The 22,722-nt window shown below is 45.0% G+C and overlaps 1 protein-coding gene across 1 annotated transcript in view; it reads left to right on the top strand.

Moving 5' to 3' along the window:
* The window catches only part of ANKRD34B (ankyrin repeat domain 34B), a 230,833-nt gene that overhangs the window by 168,337 nt on the left and 39,774 nt on the right, over window positions 1-22,722 (top strand). The window lies entirely within an intron of this gene.

The following is a 22,722-nucleotide window of genomic DNA, read 5'->3' as shown; positions in this document are numbered from 1 at the left end:
GCTGATGAGGTTCATCCAGAGTTTTCTTCTGCCTCTTACAGTGCCTGGTCAGCTCTTTGGTGGGGAGATTATCAACCTGTTTAGGCGAGGGAGTAGAGTATCTGAGAGCCCCAAAGGATCCAATGCTAGGGCTGCAATCGCAAACGAGACGCAGGGTGCCTAACCTGACTGGCACAGGAGGAGGCTGAGTGTTCTAATCATCCACTGGCTCCTTCGCTGGAACCACATACCTGCTTCTCACACTAAATGGAAGGCTGGTGGAGAAGACATCTTGACGCAGTGAGGTGTTGAAGTCACAAGTCTCCCCCTGATGCAGTGTGCTGGATAGGATTTTGGCAAGGCTGGAGTCACAATCCCCACCTTTGAGGGAGACACACCTAAAGCTGAACAGGGCGACATACCTGAAGCTGAACAGTTGCACTGGTTTCAATGGGAGAGACGTGTTGGTGCCCAGTGTTTGGAGACCTCCTGAGGCAAGTGAGAAAGAAAGACTGTGATAAACTCAGTAAGCGGTCACACTCATGAGTAGGTAGCAGGCATAGCATGGTGACAGAACTGTGTAGGGAGTGGTTCCAAGCCTGTGGTTCACGGAACCCTAGAGGTCTGTGACACATTCCCAGGGGGTCCGCAGGCCTGGGCAGGGAGGAAGTCACTTCTCCAGCTGGGGCCTCTGACAAACATGTGTGTGTTTTTAAATGTATTACTTCATTTGTTCTGCAGATTTAAAAGCACTGCAAAGCTCCTTGTACAGCAGAAATAAAAGTGTTAAGATAACTGTAGTGATTAATGCACCCGCTGGAGAGGAATGAGAGTTTTGGGCAGTGGCAGTTTTGACTCAGATGCAGCATGGTTAATATGCCTCCTGCAAAGAGCGTGTGCCATGCAAAGAACAGTATTTTATGTGCATGGCACAGTCGGTTACTGCTTTTGTGACAGAGATTTGTTACTGTGCAGTTCATAATCGTAATCCAGCACAGTGAGCTATGAACTGCCATTAAAGAGCTGCATGCAAACTGCATGGCACAATTTTCACAGCCTTTCATTTTCCTTATGCTGCTAAAAAGGTTTGCTTGAGTAGAAATGCATTCTTATTTTTAAAGTCAACACTAACCTCTGTGTTGTTTTCTGAATCTTGAGTTTATTCTTCTCCAGACCAAGCACTTTTAGAAAATGCCTACCAGTGTGGATGACATGTGAATCCTACACCTTGTAGTCCTCTGTAAAGTGCTCTGACACCCTACAGTTGTATGAAATGTGTTAGAAAACAAATGAATTACATGTGACAGAATGGCTAGGGAGAGATGAGAGGCTCTTATGGTTTACTTCCTTTCCCCACCACATATTTATGTGAAAAGGCTTTCTCAGATCTTACCTACCTAAACAAATCCAAATTCTCTCTGGAAATGTAGAATCTCAACTGAGGATTCACCTTTCCTAAATAAAACCAAACATTGAAAAGTTAGTCGCAGAGATGCAACGTCAACCTTCCCAATAAAATGTTTCAATTTTTGCATAGTTTTTCAATATAAAAAATTATATCTTTAGTAATTTGAGTATTTGTTTGGTGTGTACTTGTTATATTTTTTGCAAATTACTGTTTTAATGTTTAAAATTTAACTCATACAAATTGCTTGGGAGTCCCAGGCTCCCAGTAATGATTCAGTGGGGTCCTCAAGAGTCACAATGCTGGGAACCACTGGTGTAGGGCACACTGTATCAAGATCCTGGGTTGCAATAAGGCAGCTATAGCAGAAGACTGAGGCATTGTGATATTTGGAATCCTAATAGAAAAGCAGGTCTGTAACAGTGTATTGGTAAAAGCGGGACCCGGTTCTGAAATAGCAAAGAGGACATAGCCTCATATCCCTTGAATAAGGGTGGATTATGACTGCCACTAGTGGGAAATGCAACCAATCCATGAAGAAAAAGCTCTGTTTAGCTGGTGTGACAAAGGCTGAAGCTCATACCAAAGCCAGACTTCTCCGTGTGAAGAAAAACCTCTCTTAATGAAGCAAAGGGCAGCTCGACTCCCTTGACAAGATCCTTCATGGAGGAACTGTTCCGCAACCTCATGGAGGACTTCACATCTTTTAGGGGGAGAAATGATGAAGTACACACATGAGGTCAAGAGGAAGGTGAATGATCTGGGGAGATGAGTGTCTTCCCACAGGAAGAAAATGGAGATAATCATGTCAATAAACAAGAATTATAATATTAGAAGCTCTATTTGTGGCGGAAGAAAAGATACAATTTTCCTATGGTTAGGTCCAAAGTGGGGTGGCAGGGTATGTGAAAGGATCTGGCCCGAGTAATTATCAGTGGCTGAGATTAATTTAAGCATTCCTCCACCAATCATTTTTTTGATTACTTCAGTGCAACGATCTAAGTGACATGGTTATGACAAATCGTGGGGCCTATGCTCACTGTGCCACTGAATTCAAGCTACACCTGACAGAAGAGACCCAACCAGGTCAAAGCTGGTCTTGGCATACTTGAGTTCTGGTTCAGAATGACCTGGCAGTACAGGACAGACTTTCTATTGGAGCACGGTCAAGACTGATTTGTATATGGCTGGGTCCAAACTGAGGTGGCATAGAGTGCTAAATCACGATAGACTGGGATGCGGCCCGAGAAATTAAATTAATTCAAGCATTTAACCTATTACTTTTTTGCATACTTCAGTGCGATGTCCTAAAAGCGACAGGTATGCCCAGATGTGGATCCAATGCTCACTGAGCCACTAGAACCACGGTACACCCAATCGAAGAGCCCCAACAAAGGGGTAACCAGTCCAGAGCTGCTGGTGTTTTTGAGGACCTGGCCTAGTAGTTCAGGCTGGATTACTCCTATTGGAGCAGGATCAAGACTGATTTGCATACAGCTGGGTCAAAAATTACGTATCAGAGACTGGGATTCAGTTCTTAGTAGCCACCAGTGTCTGGCATTAACTCAAGCATTCTACCCATCACTTTTTTGTATTATTTAGTCCAACATCCTCAATGAGACAGGTATGCTCAGACATGGGTCCCATGCTCACCGTGTCACGGGAACCAAGATAGGAGATTAATTCAAGCATGCCACTCATAATTTTTTGTGTATTTCAGTGTAATGCCCTAATTGCGTCAGGTATGCCGATCTACAGGTGAAGTGCTCACTGTGCCACTGGAACAAAGCTACACCTGTCTGAAATGCCCCAACCAGGGCGAAACCGACCTTGGGTGTCTTGGGTTCCAGTTTAGGGAGGGCATGGCAGTTCAGGCTGGACTGTTCCTACGAAGCAGGGTCAAGAGTGATTTGCATATGGCTGCCTCCAAACTGAAGTGGCATGGTGTTCAACATTTTGACAGACTGGGATGCGGTTCAGAGTAATTACCAATGGCTGAGATTAATTAAAGCATCTGACCCATCACTTTTTAGTATACTGTACCACAATGTTCTATGTGTGACGTATATGCCCAGATGTGGGTCCCATGCTCATTGTGCACACAGGAACCAAGCTATGCTAAGCTGATGAGCCAGAATAAGGACGAAACTGGTCTTGCCTTGCTTGTGTTCTGGTTCAGGGAGAATATGGCCTGGCAGTTCAGGCTGAAATGTACCCACTGGAGTAGAGTCAAGAGTGATTTGCGTATGGCAGGGTCTAAACTGAAGTGATGTGCAAATAACAATGGATTGGGATGCAGCCCTTAGTAATTACCAGTGGCTGAGATAAATCTAAGCATTTCACCCATTACGTTTATGTATACTTTAGAAGAAAACTTACAACTACAGGCACACCTTGAAAACCTACAGCACAAGTCCCACTGCAATAATGTTAGGAGCAGTGGCATCCCGAGGGGAGCAGTAGGAAATGAGATTAAGGGCCATATATGCAGGGTCCTTCTTGATGCTTCCTGGAGAAGACTCAGCTCAAGAGCTAGGCCACACTGTGACAGTCAAGTCGGCCCAAACCAGGGGACTGCCTGATATTCTGAAGAGGAGACACCACTACTGGTAAAAGGAGAAAATAACAGTAGTGGAAATAAAGCAGGGGGACCTACAAGGTCTAAAGGTGATAAGATACTCCTACAACAGGACTGTGTGGTGATGACACTTCAAAAAAAGACACTCTTTTTGCCTGGTGACTGATTTTCTTTGAGCCCAGAGTGTATCCTACAATTGAGGCCACCTATTGTGGCCAATATTCAATTGGGAAAATCAACTGGCGACATAAACATTGTATGGGACCCTGACCTGGATAGAAGCCGGGTGGCAGGGCCGCTCTGGGTGCAATATCTAAAAGTCTGAAGAGGAAGATTCAGAATTTGAGTTTCAAAGACACATGGGGGTCCATTACTCAGTGGATCAGAACTACTCTATCTACTCCCAAGTGTGACATTTCCCCACAGTGATTATACATTAATGTCACAAGGGTTGATACGTAATTTAGAAGCAGCGCAGAGCTATCATTACCAGAGCACACACCTATTGTGATGATGTGGGTTATGGCTGAAAGACACAATCCGAGACAGTCAAGGAGATTAAATATGGAAATAATGCAAGACCTGGTTGACAAGGCGAAACCACTATCAAAATTGAGAATTTGTTCAAGATGAATAAAGATGGTGCACCACAAAAGCCACTCTATCGGATGCCATACATTCGAAAATATGCAGTGCAGTCATAGCAATAACCACCAGCTGAGCAAGAGAAGCATGGCTCACTGAGAGCAAATTAGTGGAAGAGATTAAAGCTTTGCAAAAGGCTAGAAAAGCTAAATCAACCTGGGATCCGATCACTTCATAAAGGGTGGATTAGATATACACAAATGAAGGCGAGTTTGAAAAGAGTCAAAAGTCACACCTGCATACATATTCACTCAGTAGTATTTCTACTCAGGACTCTTTTAGAGCCATCAGGGGCAATATCTTAAAGTGAATCCATCTAGTGGTGTCACTGCACTGTACAGCATGCAGGTTAGCATAGTAACATGTCTATGTATCCAATAACACAGCTTTGCCTCTAAACTAATGTAGGTTCACAAAAAATGTTACGTTTTATGGCTCATATATATGCCTGCCCTTTTTGGGATTCACAAAAATCCTGTGGCATACACCTGAAAATCTGTATCAGTCGTAGATTTTCAGGCACACTGCAACTCCCCTGTACTTTTATTGCTGATGTTCTGCACAGTGATCCACTGAATCAAGTTCCTGCCTAAGTGGCATTTGATTAGATATAACACATTTTGTTTTCTCCACATGGAAGCCATTTTTCATGTGGAGAAAATTCTTCCTCAGCGATCCTTGAAAGTATTAGGGTGTCTGAGACTTTTTTACATACAAATGGAAAGGGCGCAAATTAGCCAAGCAAAGGTACGGCTATGTGGGTGTTCACCATTTTGTGAGTGGCCGCCACCTGCATATCCCCTGGACACACCAGAGGCCTCATTATGAGTTTGGCGGACGGAAAACTGTGCCTTCCAAACTCCCAATACGGACCTCCCTGCCTCAGCTATTATGGGTTTCCTGCTAGGTCGTCGGGCAGAAGCCTTAGTTTCCGCCCGCTTGCCTAGCGGGAAACAGGTAACAGCATTGGCTCCGGCTCATATTCGAGCCGGCGGCAAAGCTGTCGCCTACAGGGTGCACCAGCACCCTTGCTATGATCACTGTCTGCAGTGCAGACAGTGAACATTGCGATGGTGCTGGCCAGGGGGAACCCCGCACTGCCTACGCCAAGTGCATGGGCCCCCCTGTGGCCCCCTAAATCTGTTCTCCGCCAGCCTTTTCATGGCGGTGTTACCGCCATAAAACTGCTGGGGGAGAACGAGGCTGTGATTCCCAGGGCAACACTGCTTGCAGTGCTTCCCTGGCGAATTAGGACTTCAGCCCCCTTCAGACCGCTGGGATCCAAGCTCCTGGTGGAGCTGGCGGTTCGGTCAGCCAGGGTTGTAATGTGGCAAATGGACCGCCGCATTGGTGGAGGTGCAACCCGCCACCACGAATGTGACGGTCTGTAGACCCCCACACTTGTAATGAGGTCCCAATTGTTCAAACCTCATGGCTAATTAATAGCTGAGGAAAACAAACTATACAGGTAGATTTTCCTCATTGATAAACTTCAGCTGCTGGTGGGAATGTTCTGCAGTCCACATTCTGCGAATTAGCCAGGACCTGCCATTTGTATTTGGAGATTACAGTCAGTTATGTGAATCGGATATATGGGCTTTAGTACTCGATCAACTTTTCTGTTTGTTTACAGTGCGAGAGAGAACATGGATGGAAAGCGAGACATGCTGAGTTAGACGCGGAGGTTGTTCTCACCCTGGAGGCGCAATCTCAGTTTACTTGGCACGTGCAGCTGAAAGGTTCCTCTCAGACGCCAGCCAGTAACCCGAGTGGCGCACTGCCGCGTGAGCATCGTAAGCAGCTTCCTCGTGTCTGGGCGGAATCTTTGAGCTGTTCAGATGGATTGTCGAAGCAGAGAGCCGGAAGCAGGTTTCTTAAATAGCATAATTGCCAGATGGTACATTTTAATTTGTTGTGAATTCTCAGAGTGTTTGCAAGTGGCGCTGTTTTTTTCAGTGACATTTTGTAGCTGAATCGCTTGCCTCGAAAGGAGACCCAATGAGGGGTCAATGTATCCGGAAAATGTGATGACATTCATTGCCTTGGCTCTCATATTTTGCTACCAGTGTCCAGGTTTGTCCACTTTAACTATTTGTATGCACTTTAACTCTTTAACACATAAATGGCATGGTTGCAATGAATAGACTCAGCCCGTATTTATACTTTTTTAGCGCCGCATTTGCGTCATTTTTTTACGCAAAAGCGGCGCAAATTTACAAAATACAATTGTATTTTGTAAGTTTGCGCCGCTTTTGCGTCAAAAAGTGGCGCAAAAGCGGCGCAAGGAAAGTATAAATATGGGCCTCAATGTTTCGTTCCACATGCTTTGCAATTTACAAAACAAACGTGCCTGGTCCCCAAAGTATTACATAGCTGCAACAATCAATATCTCTCCAACATCTTCCATCCACAGCAAACTCCAGGTCCCGGGTTTCACCCACCCGCCCTACCAGTCAGATACAAATGGTAAAAGGGGCAGGGCTCTCCAGACACGGATATCTTTGTTAGTCAATAGCCTTAGTGCATGCCGCTTGAGGGAGGCAACTTGGAAGAGAGATAACCCCTGCTTACCAGCTCCCTGAGGGCCCCTGATCACAAGCAATGATTTTTATTCTTTATAAAGTGTGTTTATATAATACAACCAGTACACTGTGTACTGAACTCTTAAAGAGCCTATGCAGAGAGAAGACAAATATTCAGTTGTTTTTAACAAACCTTGCACCCCAAGCCTACCAATTTCCTGAAAGTCCAGTTGTTTAATAATTGTTTGGATTTTGAAACCTGTTGTGACATCACTCACTGGATGCTCCCACGAGTTTCTCGAAACTTGTGTATATCGAATCTGGCAGCACATGTCATTGACGTGTGTATTTGCTCTTGTATTCAGAAGTAATAGACTTTTCATGACCACACACCCAAGCAGAGACTTGGCTGCCCTCGTCCTATTCAAACAAGGCAACAGTTGCTGCTGCTTTGTTTGCTGACAGACATCTGTGACCGCTGACAAAAGAGAGCACTACTCAAGGCAGAGACGATAAGTATATTTACTTATCCGAAATACCTTGTAAAGTTCAAGTACCCATATGCCGAGGGGTCAGATCTTGCCCGGTTTATTAACTGTTTCTGATAAATGTTTAATAATTTCTGCATTTTTGGACACTTTATTCATACACGATGTCTTTAATGTGAATAAATACTCAGTCTTCTCAAAATCGAATTCTCCTGGTCTAAAAAGGATGGTGCCAAGACTTGTAGTATTTTCTACTTAGCCCTCCCCTCGTCGGAGATGCGAGGATCACTTGGCCCTAATGAGATGAGTCCTCCCGCTTGGTTATTACTTTCTGTTCTGAGGTATGCCCAGGCTCACGACCAACATCTCTTACTTCAGATGAAAAAAAAAAAAAGTAAAATCCTGGTAAAATGGAAAGTCAGGATGTCACACTGGGAAACTCTTAGCTCGTCCAGATATAAAAGTGTTAAACTACATGCTGGATGTTAAACTACATTAGAATATTACTGTTTTCTTTGTCTATTTTTGATATGATACACTGAAGAAGATTTTCTAGGAAGCGCAAGAGGTGGGCTAATCTCGCCACATAATTTTTGTCTGTGTTTTGTACATTGTTTTTACAGTTTAATTTATTATTTCTAGTTCTTTTTGTATTGACAGATTTAGATTCTTTTTGGAATTCCACCCCTTTCATGTTCTTATTTTTGTCTACTTTATATTTCAACTTCTTGTCAGATCCTACTCCTTAGAGGTAAGTGGACAGCTTTTCGAGCTGCGGCCACTGGTTTAAAAGGAGGCAACCAGCATGCAATAAACTCATGTTTAACCACACTTAATGGCCCTCACAACTAGCGGCCCAGGTAACTGCGATATGTGTGATAACTCCTGTGACTGCAATTCGGAGGTTTTTAAACAGCTTTATTGAGTTTTTCGTTCAGCGTATTATAAGCATCAGTGCAAGATAGAAGAAGTGTCAGCATGTTAATGAGTATAGCAGTGAAAAATACAAAAAAGCACAACAGTACAAACCGGAAAGAAAATATAAACCAAGACACAATAGCGAGACTGATCCTAGTTGTTGTAATCTAAAGCGGTCAGTGGTCGGGTGCATTCGTCAGTGTGGTATCCGCCTTCTACTCCTAGTGTCTGCTTGGCAGGGACCGCAATCATGTGTTAAGAGTATGGAACAATCAGGAGTTTGGCTGGTGACTGCACTCTGGAAGTTCCCCCCTGATAAACTGAAGAAGAGCAAACCTGCTAAAATTTATCAGGTGAAAATTGTCAATATTTACCGGGACATGACACATTTGCTGCGTTAAACACTAAAATCGACTTCCCTTTTTCAAACTCCTAATTAACAGTTATTTATCAGACCCGATAAATTACGACCTAGAAGAATGGACTTTGTCAAGAGGATGAATATCGGCCCAAACACCGGGCCATATGCAATGAGGGTCTTCGTCTATACAATATGGAATCGTCTCCAAAATCCCTATTAACTATTAGGAACTCAAGTAAGTCTTTTTATGAAGGAGATATACAACTAAAACATGCACGCATATGCTCAAAGTTGTTCTATGTAGATCCAGAGATAAAGAAATTATTTAGAGTTAGATTTCTTTTTTTTTTTTTTTTTTAGAAAACATGATCAGTGAATGTTGGACCTGGCCTTCTCTGCAGGGTCACCCCTAAACATCATGCCTTCAGCCCTTCTGTTTTGCTGGAATTGTTTTTGTTGGCTTTAGGACTCTGCACACTTTATCACCGCTAACCAGTGTTAAAGTGCTTGTGCTCACTCCTGTAAACATAGTAACATTGGCTTACACCCAATTGGCATATTTAATTTACTGGTGAGTTCCTAGTAAAAGGGTGTGCCATATACACAGTGTTGGTTAATTAAATGCTACTAGTGGGCCTGCAGCTGTTATTGTGTCTCCCACTTAAGTAGTCCTTTAAACCCGTCTCGGGTCTGCCAATGTAGACTGTGTGTGCAGTTTTACACTGTCATTTCCACCTGGCAAAATAAACCTTTCACCAGACCTAAATCTTCCTTTTTAAAACATATGTTACCCCTAGGGTAAGCCAATAGGGCAGAGCACAGTGTATATAAAAAGTGGAACATGTACTTTTGAGCTTTACATAAACTGGCAGTGAAAAACTCTTAAATTCGTTTTTCACTACTGCAAGGCCAAGTTCTCCCACAGGATAACATTGGTTTAACTTATTGCATTTAATAAGTGATAACTTTGAATTAGGATTTGGTGTGAATATTGTACCTGGTGTCTGAGAAGTTGTAATCTAAAAACTTCTTTAATGGTAAAGTTGGGTTTTAAGTCACAATTTTCAAAATGCCACATTTAGAAAGTTGGCATTTTCTTTCCCTAACCATTTGGTGCCTACATCCTGTTTCAATGTCACCTGACTAGGTGTAGTTGACATTTGGTATTTGTGTATTTCTCCCAGACATCCACAAAATAGATGGTCTGGGTGTTGGCAGGATGGGCCATCCTGACTTGATGAGGGGGCGGAGATGTCATATGTCACACATGCACTTCAGAAACACTGCCTCAGCCTCCACACAAAGGGCTTCACACTAGACCACTGTGCCTGCAGATGGACTGAGACCAAGACAGGGAGGTAGGAAATTCCAGACACTCTTGTAGGGGGAGGACTCCAGAGGCTTCTTCCACTTCAAGGTGGGCATCAGGTATAAAAGTTGTACCCTCAAACCCACTTTTCAGTACACTCCTGAACCCTTAGATACTACAGAAGAAGGACCCCCCAATGCCATTGGACTGCCCTGCTGCCTTGGGCCTGCCCCACTGTTTGAGAAGGAAGACTGGACCTGCTCCTTTTAGCACAGGCTGAGTGACTTCAAGTTTAACTGACTGACCTCCTCTTCTTAGCTACAGGGGCGCAACAAGATCCAGAGGCCTCCTTGCATGTGCCAAGCTTGTCTGCTGCGCCGGACCTTCCTAAGTTCTGCTAGTCTCTAATGGAGTGAGTTTCAGATCTCAAGATGGTGCCTCCCCAGGTCCTGGGCCCATAACTGGCATAAGGGAGAGCTACTCTTGGCCTAACTGAAGGTTCCCCCAAATCCAGTGTGAAGCGGCTCGAAGCGCCGCAAAGCCTCGCCTCACAGCTGCAAGCTTCATCGGAACCGGCGCATAGCAATGCAGAGCCCAGCAAAGCCTCAAGGCACAGCTGCAAGCTTCATTGGAACCGATGCCAAGTGACGTGTAGTACCGCAAAGCTTGGCTACACAGCTCATCGTAACTAATGCAGAGTGACGCAAAGCCTCCCAAAGCCTCACCGCATAGCTTCATCAGAACCGACTCTGGATGACACTAAGCCTCGCAGAACAACGCAGCGCAGTCCGTGCACCAAGCACATAAAGTACAACCCTCATCCGGCCAAACCTGGTCCTCTCCCCGGCATGTGCCCCATCATGGTCAGCCTGAACTTGTGACTTTGTCAAGTCCAGCATAACGAGCTACCCTCAATTGGTGCGTTATGCATTTTGGTGCTACTTCTATCTAAATCTCTAAACCTTTAAAATTGCATATAATTGGGTTTTTGTTGTTTTGGTGCCAAATAATTTATTGAATTGTGCTCTATTGTTCTAAATTGTTGTGGGATTTTTTTTAATGTTGTTTTCACTTTATTGATGCTTGTGTCAACATAAATACTTTACACATTGCCTCTAAGTTAAGCCTGACTGCTTTTGTGCCTCGTCACTAGAGGGTTAAGCACAGGATAATTTAGTGACTTTTGTGGTTCACCCTGAAAAAGATTGTGGCTGTTACTTGAGAAGGGCTAACACCCCCTCAAACAACGACCCAATTTCTGATATTGAGCAACCTTCATACACACCATGCAAGTGAAAACCTTTTTCAAACCAGTCTTAGTAATTTCCCAGCAAACCACATCACTTTGTGATGTGAAATGACACACAATCCTTCAGTGCAGGACTGACTGGTCTGTGCCAGCCTGCCACTGAGAGAAGTTTCTGACCCCATGGGGTGAGAGCCTTTGTGCTCTCTGAGGCCAGAAACAAAGCCTGCACTGGGTGGAGGTGCTTCACAACCCCCCCCCCCCCCCCCTTGCAGGAACTCTAACACCTAGCAGTGAGTCTCAAAGGCTCAGGCTTTGTGTTACTATGCCCCAGGGCACTCCAGCTAGTGAGATGCCCCCCCAGACACAGCCCCCACTTTTGGCGGCAAGTCCAGAGGAGATAATGAGAAAAAAAGGAGGAGTCACCCTCTAGTCAGGACAGCCCCGAAGGTGTCCTGAGCTGAGGTGACCACTGCCTTAGGAAATCCTCCATCTTGTTTTGGAGGATTCCCCCCAATAGGATTAGGGAAGTACCCACCCTCCCCCACAGGGAGGAAGCACAAGGAGGGTGTAGCCACCCTCAAAGACATTAGCCATTGGCTACTGCCCCCCAGACCTAAACACACCCCTACAGTTAGTAGTTAGGGGCGACACTGAACCCAGAAAATCAGATTCCTGCAACCTACAACAAGAAGGATGACTGGTGACCTGAAAGCCCCGCAGAGACAACAGAGACAACAACTGACTTGGCCCCAGCCCTACAGGCCTGTCTCCAGACTCAAAGAACCTGCACAGCGACGCATCCAGCGTCCTGCACCTGCACCTAAAGGACCAAGAACCTCCTGAGGACAGCGGCTCTGTCCAGAAACTGCAAAAAAGAAGCAACTTTAAAGAGACTCTCACTTCCCGCCAGAAGCGTGAGTCTTCACACTCTGCACCCGACGCCCCCAGTTCGAGTTTGGAGAAACCAACACTGCAGAGAGGACTCTCAGGCAACTCCAACGGCATGGACACCCTGAGTCGACCTTCCTGCACCCCCACAGCAACGCCTGCAGAGAGGATCCAGAGGCTCCCCCTGACCGCGACTGCCTGGTAAGAAAGGACCCAGCACTGCACCCGCAGCCCCCAGGACCACCTACCAGTGCAGGAGTGACTAGCAGGCGGCGCTCATCCTAGCCCAGATGGTGGCTGGCCCACGAGAACCCTCCATGTGCTCTGCCTGCATCGCCAGAGTTACCCCCGTGTCCCTCAATTGACTTCTACAGCAAACCCGACACCTACTTTTCACACTGCACCCGGCCGCACCTGTGCCGCTGAGGGTGTGTTTTGTGTGCGTCCCCCCCAGTGCCCTACTTACCTGCTAGCATACTGGAACCGGAGCACCCCTGTTCTCCATAGGTGCCTATGTGTTTTGGGCCCTCCTTTGACCTTTGACCTGACCGGCCCTGTGTTGGTGGTTTGGTGGCTTTGGGGTTGCCTTGAACCCCCAACGGTGGACTGCCTATGCTCAGGAGACTGACTGTGTAAGTGCTTTACTTACCTGAGAAACTAACCAAAACTTACCTCCCCCAGGAACTGTTGATTTTTGCAGTGTCCACTTTTAAAATAGCTATTTGCCATTTTAACCAAAACTGTGTGTACTACTGTTTTATATCAAAGTTCAATACTTACCTGTGTGAAGCACCTTGCATTTGATGTACTTACCTCAAATTTGAATCTTGTGGTTCTAAAATAAATTAAGAAAATATATTTTTCTATATAAAAACCTATTGGCCTGGAGTTAAGTCCATGAGTGTGTGTTCCTCATTTATTGCCTGTGTGTGTACAACAAATGCATTAGAATTATCTAATTGGCTAATCTAATTTTGCCATTATCAACATCTAAGGGGAACCCTTTGACTGTGTGCACACTATCTCTCACTTTGAGATAGCATATACAGAGCCAACGTCCTACACAGATGGATCCTCTCCTTCTCTTTTGAGGAGTGTTTCAGAGTAAAAAATAGTGAGCAGGGCAATCCATTGAAAGACATGGAAGTTTGACACCACTTTTGGCAGGACGGCAGCCAAATTCTCAGCACTAATTTGTCTGGGAAGAAAGTGGTGTAGTAAGGTTTCAAAGAGAGAGCCTAACGTTCACTCATGTGGCGTGTAGAAGTAATGGTGAAAAGGAAGACTGTCTTACAGGAGATCAGTGTCCCATCGCTGACGGAATGCACCTACCAATTACCTTTTAGGAAGAAACACCTTTGTGCAGAAGCTGTCACACTGCACATTTTGATTTACTCTATTAAAGATGCCCTGCCCAACCTTGGAAGGGAGGCACCACTTATAATTCATCAGCTAATGTCTGCTGTGATTGTCTGTACTGGAAGTCAGGGTCCCCTCTAATTGATTAGCTACCAAAAACATCTTCTGCTGGTCCAACCATTACCAAGGATGCAGAACCTCCTGGTATAGGAGGGTCCGGAAACCCAACCCACCCTGTTTGTTTATTGCAATACCTCAAGGTAATCATGTTGTCTGTAAGAACCTGCACTAGTTTTATATTGATGGTCAGAAGGTAGGATTTCAAAGTCAGGCGGATCGCTCGAAGCGCCAAAAGGTTGATGTGGAGCCACCTCTTGACTGGAGCCCAGAGATTCTTGATCTCCATTCCCCTACATGGTCTCTCAAACACAGTAATGATGCATCTGTTACAATTATGAGATCTGTTTAGAAAAGGGAGAGTGGCACTCCAGTTGTCACATTGGAACTTGTCTGCAACCACTTAAGATCCTGAGTCATCTTTTGTGTGATCTGGATAGAGTCAGAGAGGTAGCCGCGAGGGACTTCAATGACACCCCGGACCTCCCTCCAGAGCACCCGTGACATCCTGCAAGAATCCAAGAAAAAGACTTACTTCCAGCTCCCTTTGCGCACAGCATCCAAGACCTTCAAATCGCCCTTCACCTGGCTGCCCTGAGCCTTGCATTGCGGGATCTGCAGTGTGCCCCAGGTTCCCAACCCCTTACAACCTCAACAGCCCAAGGGGACCCCCAGGCACCATCTTTAAATCTACAAACTAGCTCCTTTTCCAAGTGGCTCCTCCAGGTGGCCCTGTGCCTGTGCCAAGAGACTTTCCAACGCTGCTCTCGCCGGTACCAGGAGCTGCCCGAGGCTTTCCACATGGCATATGGTGCCCACCAACTGCTGCAACCATCCTGCAAAACAAGAGACGGGTAACTCAACTGTACGATTTTTAGTGCATTTTTAAAGGAGACAGTACACTGATTCCAAAGGTGCGTAAGTACGCAGAGAAAGACTAACTTTACCAAACTTTGAAAAGACATAACTCGAAAAGTACTTAACGTATTCTAAAGATCTTGGTCTTAAAATGTATATAAAATTCTTAAGTATTTCAAATTAGAAAATTTAGTCTCAAGTTATTCATTGAGTGTGTGTGGTGCATGATTGGATTTGTGAGTAAAGCAAATACTTAGCACATCTCCTGGATTAGCCTAACTGCTCGAACAGCTACCTTAAAAATTCGAGCATTAGGTGGTCTAAATTTTACCACTGCAAACCAACGTGTGGTTGCCTGGACCCCCTGCATAGAGTGCCTAGTTTTGCACACTACATAGAGGGCCAGCTTCCTACAGTGTGCCCAGGGCCGTAAATCAAATGCTACTACTGGCTCGGCACCCCACATGAGTAGCCCTGTAAACGTCTCGGACCTGCCACTGCAGTGTCTATGTATGCAGTTTTTACTGCCAGTTTGACCTGATAAGTGCACCCACTTATACATTTCTATCAAGACAGATAGATTGAGGCCCATATTTATACTTTTTGACGCAAAACTGCGCCAACGCAGTTTTGCGTCAAAAAAATTAGCGCCGGCTAACGCCATTCTGAAGCGCCATGCGGGCGCCGTATTTATTGAATGACGTTAGCCGGCGTTAGCCGCCGGCGCCGTCTGGTGTGCGTTAAAAAAAACGACGTACACCAGGCAGCGCCGGCGTAGGGGGATATGGAGCTTGGGCGTCAAGAAATGGGGCAAGTCAGGTTGAGGCAATTTTTTCGCCTCAACCCGATTTGCGCCATTTTTTTTCACTCCCAACCCCCATAGAAATGACTCCTGTCTTAGCAAAGACAGGAGTCATGCCCCCTTGCCCAATGGCCATGCCCAGGGGACTTCTGTCCCCTGGGCATGGTCATTGGGCATAGTGGCATGTAGGGGGGCACAAATCAGGTCCCCCTATGCCACAAAAAAAAAAAACACTTACCTGAACTTACCTTAATGTCCCTGGGATGGGTCCCTCCAGCCTTGGGTGTCCTCCTGGGGTGGGCATGGGTGACAGGGGGTGTCCCTGGGGGCATGGGGGGGCACCTCTGGGCTCCTTCAGAGCCCACAGGTCCCTTAACGCCTGCCTTTTGCAGGCGCTAAAAAACGGCGCAAAAGCGGCCCGACGTCATTTTTTTTGACCTGCCCACTCCCGGGAGGGATTTTTGCCCGGGAGTATAAATCCGACGCACATGCCTCGGAGTCGATTTTTTAGACGGGAACGCCTACCTTGCATATAATTAACGCAAAGTAGGTGTCCACGCTAAAAAATGACGCCAACTCCATGGACTTTGGCGCTAGACGCGTCTAACGCCAAAGTATAAATATGGAGTTAGTTTTGCGTCTAAATTGCGTAAAAAAAAACGACGCAATTTCGGCGCAAACGGAGTATAAATATGCCCCTGAAGGTCTACAGTACCCACCTCTTTTCCTTCCTGCTAAGGGCAGGGAAGAAAGCTTTGGGGAAACTATTTACGTAGCACTTGGTTACAAAGGAATACACTCTCCCTAAATACTAATCCACAACAAAAAGGTATTCAAAGACCCTTATTTGAATATACCTATATTAGGTGCATTCAAATAAGGGGCTAAGAATACCATTCACTTGCCAGTCCCAAACCTTCTCTTTTACTATATGTAAGTCACCCCTGAGGTAGGCCCAAGGCAACCCCTTAGGCAGGGTGCAATGTATTTAAAAGGTAGGGCATGTACTGGTGTGTTTTATATGCCCTGATAGTGAAATACTGCTAAATTTGTTTTTCACTATTGCAAGGCCTATCTCTCACATAGGTTAAAATGGGGATTGCCTTGAACTATATTTTAAGTGTAATTTCCCATTGGGAGCAGATAGAGATGTGGAGTTTGGGTCTCTGAACTCCCAATTTAAAAATATGTCTTTTGGTGAAGTTGTTTTTTAAATTGTAAGTTTGAAAATGCCGCTTTTAGAAAGTGGGCATTTTCTTGCATAACCATTCTGTGCCTCTGCCTAGCTGTAGAATACACATCTGGGTCAGGGTGACATTTGGGCTGTTTGTGAATTCACTCTAGACAGTCACGCAAAGGGAGCCAAGGTGTGCCCTGTATATCCTGATGGGTCTTCCTAGGCTAGAGTGGTGGGAGGAGCTGACACTTGCACCTGAATATGGCTGTGCCTGTCGTTACACAAAGCAGCCTCCAACCCCCTGGAGTATGTCTGGGACCAGGGCAGGAACGGAAGGGTTTTGTGCACTACAAAGACTTTCCTTTGAAGTTTGACAACTTCAAAGGCAGAAATTAGTATAAGTATTGGGCCTGTGAGAACACATCTTCAGAGTCCTTCTGCACCAAGGACATTCTGCCAGTAAGAAGAGCTAGATGCTGTGGGAGAGACTGACACTCTGCCTGTTGCTTTCCTGTGCTGATCTGCAACTTGCTGCTACTGTCCTGGTGTCCTGGTGAGAGAAAGGACTGTAGTTTGCTTACCACATCCTGCTTCCAAAGGTTCTCCAAGGGCTTGTAATGAGCTTGCGTCCTGTTAGAAGTCTCAGTGACATCAAAGGCTTCATCTGCCAGCACCTGGGTTCTCTTGCTGAGAGTCCTGACTTGCCTAGTGGTACTAAATCAAGTTCCTGGGCCCTTGGGAGTGAGTTCTGGTGTAACCAAAAAGAAACCAAGTACATTGACTCCAGAGCAACTTTGGAACCAGCACTACCAGCACTACTGTTTGACTCTGCGCCGCTGTCTGCACCGGAGTTGTGGTCCCCGCTGAGTTCAATGACTGCGACTGACTCCACAGGCCCGAGGCCGCCACAGCGCCTTTGAAGTCCTGCCACAGCATGAGTCTCGAGTGCTGTGTCACCGATGTCCGTGAAACCCGACTCCGTTGCAGCACATGTGGCCCCCTGGTGTGATCACAACACCGCTAAGTTGACACCTTGCGCCTTGACCTGCAGAATTCATCAACTCCGCCAGATCATAAGTAACCAATGCCTTGCCACAATGCCTCATCACCTCCCCTGCAACCGTAAGGAACCGACACCTCACCTCTACTGCCTAGCAGCAAGAAACCACCGGTCCCCCTCCCTGGTAGCAATAAGAAACCAATGTTGCACCGGCACCAGCAACGCCTCACTTCCCCGACTCTGTGCAACGTTTTGTTTTCCAAAGGTACTGTATGTGGGGTCCGTGTGACTCTGTGACCGGCCCGCACTCCCTCACGAGTGGTGTCGGACTGTTGGGAACGACTCTGTCAAGACGTTGTGATGGCCCTAGTTGGAGCTATTGTGTTTCTAAGTGCTTTACTGAGATTTATTCTTTAACAATGTGTATCTTTGCTTGTGTATAATGGATTTTTGTTGTTTTGGTCTCGTTTTATTCAGATAAATACTGGCTATTTTTCTAAACTGGTGTGGAGTCCTTTTGTAGTGATTTCACAGTGTGTGTGTGTGTGCGTGTGTGTGTGTGTGTGTGCGCGTGTGCAAATACTTTACACATTGCCTCTGAGATGTGCCAGACAGCTCGTGCCAAGCTACCAATGGGGTGAGCAGGGGTTATCTTAGCTGTGTGACTCCCTTACCCTGACTAGAGTGAGGGTCCCCACTTGGACTTTGTACAAACCACTGTCAACTGGAGACCTCATTTCTAACAAGGATCATTTGCTGAATGTCCCGGACTCCATGTGTCAGTGGAAAAGCCTTGAGTTCTACTGTGTCCAAGATAGCCCCTATAATGGGAATTCTCTGAGTATGGCTCAGATGTGGCTTCGACTTCTGGAAGGACAAACCCAAAGATATAAAGAAGTGATCTGTGACTGACTGCGGCAAGCCTTAAGCAGCTAGTCATTGAGGTACAGAAATACATTTGTCCTGGACCACCGAAGATGAGCTGCAACCAATGGCATCACTTTTCTGGACGCTTAAGGGGCTTAGACAAAACAGAAGGGCAGCACAGCAGATGGAAAGTGTCCTGACCCCACTGTGTACTACAGGATTCGGATACAATAATACAATAAGTGCTTTTCTGATATACAAAGCTCTTTAAGGAATCTCAAGTTGCAATTACTACCCTGTAGAAATGGCAATTTGCAATCCCCTGAGTAGGAAATCGCAAATAGGGATTGCCTGTTTGCGTTTCCTATTCAGATGTAGAAAGCAGTTCCTAAATGTGAATTAGGCATTTAGGAAATGCAATTACCATCGACTTCAAGTCAATGGTAACTATGTGCAATTTAAAAAAACACCCCAAGATACCCTCTTGGGCATATGTGTGCTCTACATGTGCACCACTATTTTTGGGGTGTACTAAGGGGGGGCCCTTTTGTTCATAGCCATCCTGGGTTTTGTATTTCCCAAATAGGAAATCTCCATTTGGGAAATGCAAACCCGGCCCATTGTCTCAAATGGCATGGGATTTCTTGTTTGCGATTTCCTAATAGAGTATCCTACTTTGTAGGAATCACAATTTGGAAATCGGTATCTTTTTATATAGCATTTTGCATTTCCTAAACAGCGATTTCAATTAAGTTGCTATTTAGGAAATGCAAAATTGCATTTTAGTACATCTGGTCCATAGTGGAGAGTTTTTAGATGCAAGATGGAAAAACAACTTGTGAAGTCAAAGCTTTGTTTACTATTTCAGGATTTTCATTGGTCACTAGGGTTTCTGTGTAGTTTATATTTCAAACGGAGCAGGTCTCACAGTCTGCTACACGACCTCAGGGTATTCATAGTCGCACCTCTCTATACCCTGTTACCTTGCATCATTAGGTTTGACCTCATAAAGCACCTTCTTTTCAAGTGTTGTAGGTGATTGCTTCAGGTACCTGCATTTGTTGTTCCAAGATGAGATCAGAAAAAGTTTATGTACTCTTTAGGGACAAGAGAGATTATGATATAATAGTACTAGTAAGAACTTATTTGTATCAAGAGCTTCATACTGCATTTCTGTTGCTATGTAAATACCAGGTTTTACTGGTACCCAAAGTAATGTACCCAATTTACGTGTCTCAGAAGGATGGAAAGCTCAGCTGACCTTGCCAGGATCCAAACTCATGACTAGCATGTTACTGCAGAGGTCAACTGTGAACAGTGCTTTAAATGGGCCGGTACTGTCCAGTATTGAGTACCTGGACTTTTTTATTTTGAGAGGGAGAGTACCTACACTTCTCAAGAAAAACGTAATACCTTTAATTGGGGAGTACCAGCACTTTTCAGAAACAAGAAGGTACTCTAGGACAGAGTACCTGCACTTCTATTTTTCCATTTCAAGCACTGACTGTGAACATGTAATTCACTGAGCCAGCTTACTAGATCCGTGATCCCTGATTTTAAGATCTGGATATTTAGGTGTTAGGGTAAAGGGACATACCTGTTTTTTCATATCCTCATTTGGTGTTATTTGTATTTGTTCTTTTTGGTATTGTGCCTACGAATGCTGAGGGTCGGTCACTCCCTTCCTCTCTTTATGCTTTCTCCTGGAATTGAGCTTTGTATTGTCTAGGGAGCATCAGTGTATCTACTGGCTTCAGAAGGGCACTATAAAATGAAAATGACATGCATCATCCATAGCACCTTCCGTCAGGACCACTGTGTTTAGTCAGCTCCTTGTGGAACTGTGTCACATGCTGGCATTCCCCTCTGAAGTGAGCTTCTGACAGGGACTTTCGGGTCTGATTCTTCACCAAGGTCTTCTCCAGGTTCATTCTGGGCTTTTCAGCTGCTCCCTCTGTGTTCATGTGTCTGTGTGCTTTAGAGTTGGCCAGGGACTCCTGCGTTCCCTTTGGACTCACCTTGAATATCCGGCACCCTCTGGGCTAGTAGAGAACCAGAAAACTAGGCTATGGCACAGTGAGTTACAGCTGTTACACGAGCTGTGCTTGAGATCCAAAAAGGATAAAACAATCTGACTCACTAAGGTAACCTGGATTGCATAAGGAATATTTTGGCTTATTCATGGTAATGTGGTGTAGGCAGGCTTTCCTTGTGTGTGGCGTTTTTAAAACAGCTAATTAAACAACTATACAGTGAAGAAATAAAATCAGTTAAAGGTCCAAACTTAGATAGTTACATAATGAACTTTTGGTAAAAAGCTTGATGTAACGCACGGTGGGGAAAGTGGGCATGAATATCCATAAAGCATCACACTAACAATCACTAAAAAATGTAACGATGCTAAAAATATTCCAAAGTCATTATTTAATCTCAAATCTTTGTTTGATTCAAACCAGAGCACCTAATCACTGTCTGACCAGTTGTAGTGGAGGTGAATCTAGGCGAGACAAGCTGGCATCCCTACACTGAAGACTACAGGTGCTGCAGGTGGTCAAAGGGCTGCATGACCAGAGATAGGTATCACATCAACTGGAGGAAAACTAAGAAACACATGAGCTCTTTGATAATGTCCAGTCCATGCTAAATGCAAATGTGCTTTTCTGATATACAAAGCCCTTTAAGGAATCTCAAGTTGCGATTACTACCCTGTAGAAATGGCAATTTGCAATCCCCTGAGTAGGGAATCGCAAATAGGGATTACCTGTTTGCGTTTCCTATTCAGATGTAACTGGAGTGCTGCTTGTGAAGGCAGAAACTAACCTGACTGTATGAAACTCAGAGTCTCTTGGCTTTTGTGGCTGCCTGTCAAGCAGCTTTGAATTGCTGACTCTGTTGCTTACTCATTGCCGAAGGCCTTCATCATTTCGAAGTTCAGATTAGGAGTGCATGCCGTTTAGATTCCTTAGACCTAGTTTCAGCTTTCTTTACAATATTAGGAATTCCCAGGGGCGTGGAACAGGAGCGGTCAAGGAAAGTATATGCAAATGTGGCAAATACACACTTATTCTGAGCTCACTTAAGAGTCGTAGAAACTTGTGATGGCATTTTCAACACTTTTCAGCACATGAGACATTACTTTAAACTTCACTGACTTCACAGTTCCACAAATCCATTCAGACTATGATGGAAACCTTCGAGCCCTGGAGGGTCTCCCTTGGGACTACTGAAAGGTACCGCGATAGATCCTACTGGCAGAGTGTGCGCAAATCAAATGCCAAATAACAAGATCAAAGTTACACCAAAGAGATACAAGTCAGTACATTTAAATTGTGGGCTTTTTCTTATATAAATGTGTTACTGTAACCATTTCTAACCCGTAATGGAGACTGACAGGTAAATGTAGAAAAGTGCACTGTATTGTGTGGTAATGATCAGGAATGAGAGAAAATTAATTCAATACATTTTGTACACCTTGGGTAGAGGATGGAGATATGGGGAAAGCAAACATATAGATCAAATTAGTAGTGAAATCCATACACTCTCGATGTTTGGTTATGAAAAATGTAAGCCGCACTTGCCAGACCCTCATACAAAATAAAATAAAAAATTGTAAAGAAAAAAAAATACACTACAAGCGGGATACAGAGATATGGGGAAAGCAAACATATAGATCAAATTAGTCGTCAAATCTATACACTTTTGATGTCTGATTATGAAAAATGTAACCCGCACCTTCCAGACACTCATACAAAATGAAATAAAAAATTGTATAGAAAATAACACACACTATAAGCTGGATAGTAAACGGCTAGTGGGTGGGGAACAGAGAAAAGTGGGAGGAGGAAGTTAAAAGGGCCGGGGGGGGAGAGGGAAAGAGCAAGAAAATATTTATACTTCTATAGAGTGCTTACAGCAAAATAACAACAAAGTCCCCTCAAGTGTGCAGTGAAAAAATACAACTTATCAGAATGCTGTGAAACCTCACTACTCCGTGGCCAGACAAACACAAGAATAGGGAGGAAAGCCATTACATTAGAAGCAGGGAAGTAAGTAAGGGGCGTGGCTAGGGAAGCCAAGATGACGGATGCGTAGTCCGTGTGCTCCGAAGGGGCCTTGCAATTATCCGCAAAAACAGAGCCCCGCCAGAGTGAAGCTGGCTCCTGAGAAGTGCTGATCTACCGCTAGAGATAGCGGTGTCAC

The sequence above is a fragment of the Pleurodeles waltl genome, chromosome 1_1 (genome assembly GCF_031143425.1).
Source record: "Pleurodeles waltl isolate 20211129_DDA chromosome 1_1, aPleWal1.hap1.20221129, whole genome shotgun sequence".
Lineage (NCBI taxonomy): Eukaryota > Metazoa > Chordata > Amphibia > Caudata > Salamandridae > Pleurodeles > Pleurodeles waltl.
This window is presented reverse-complemented; position numbering and strand designations above follow the sequence as displayed.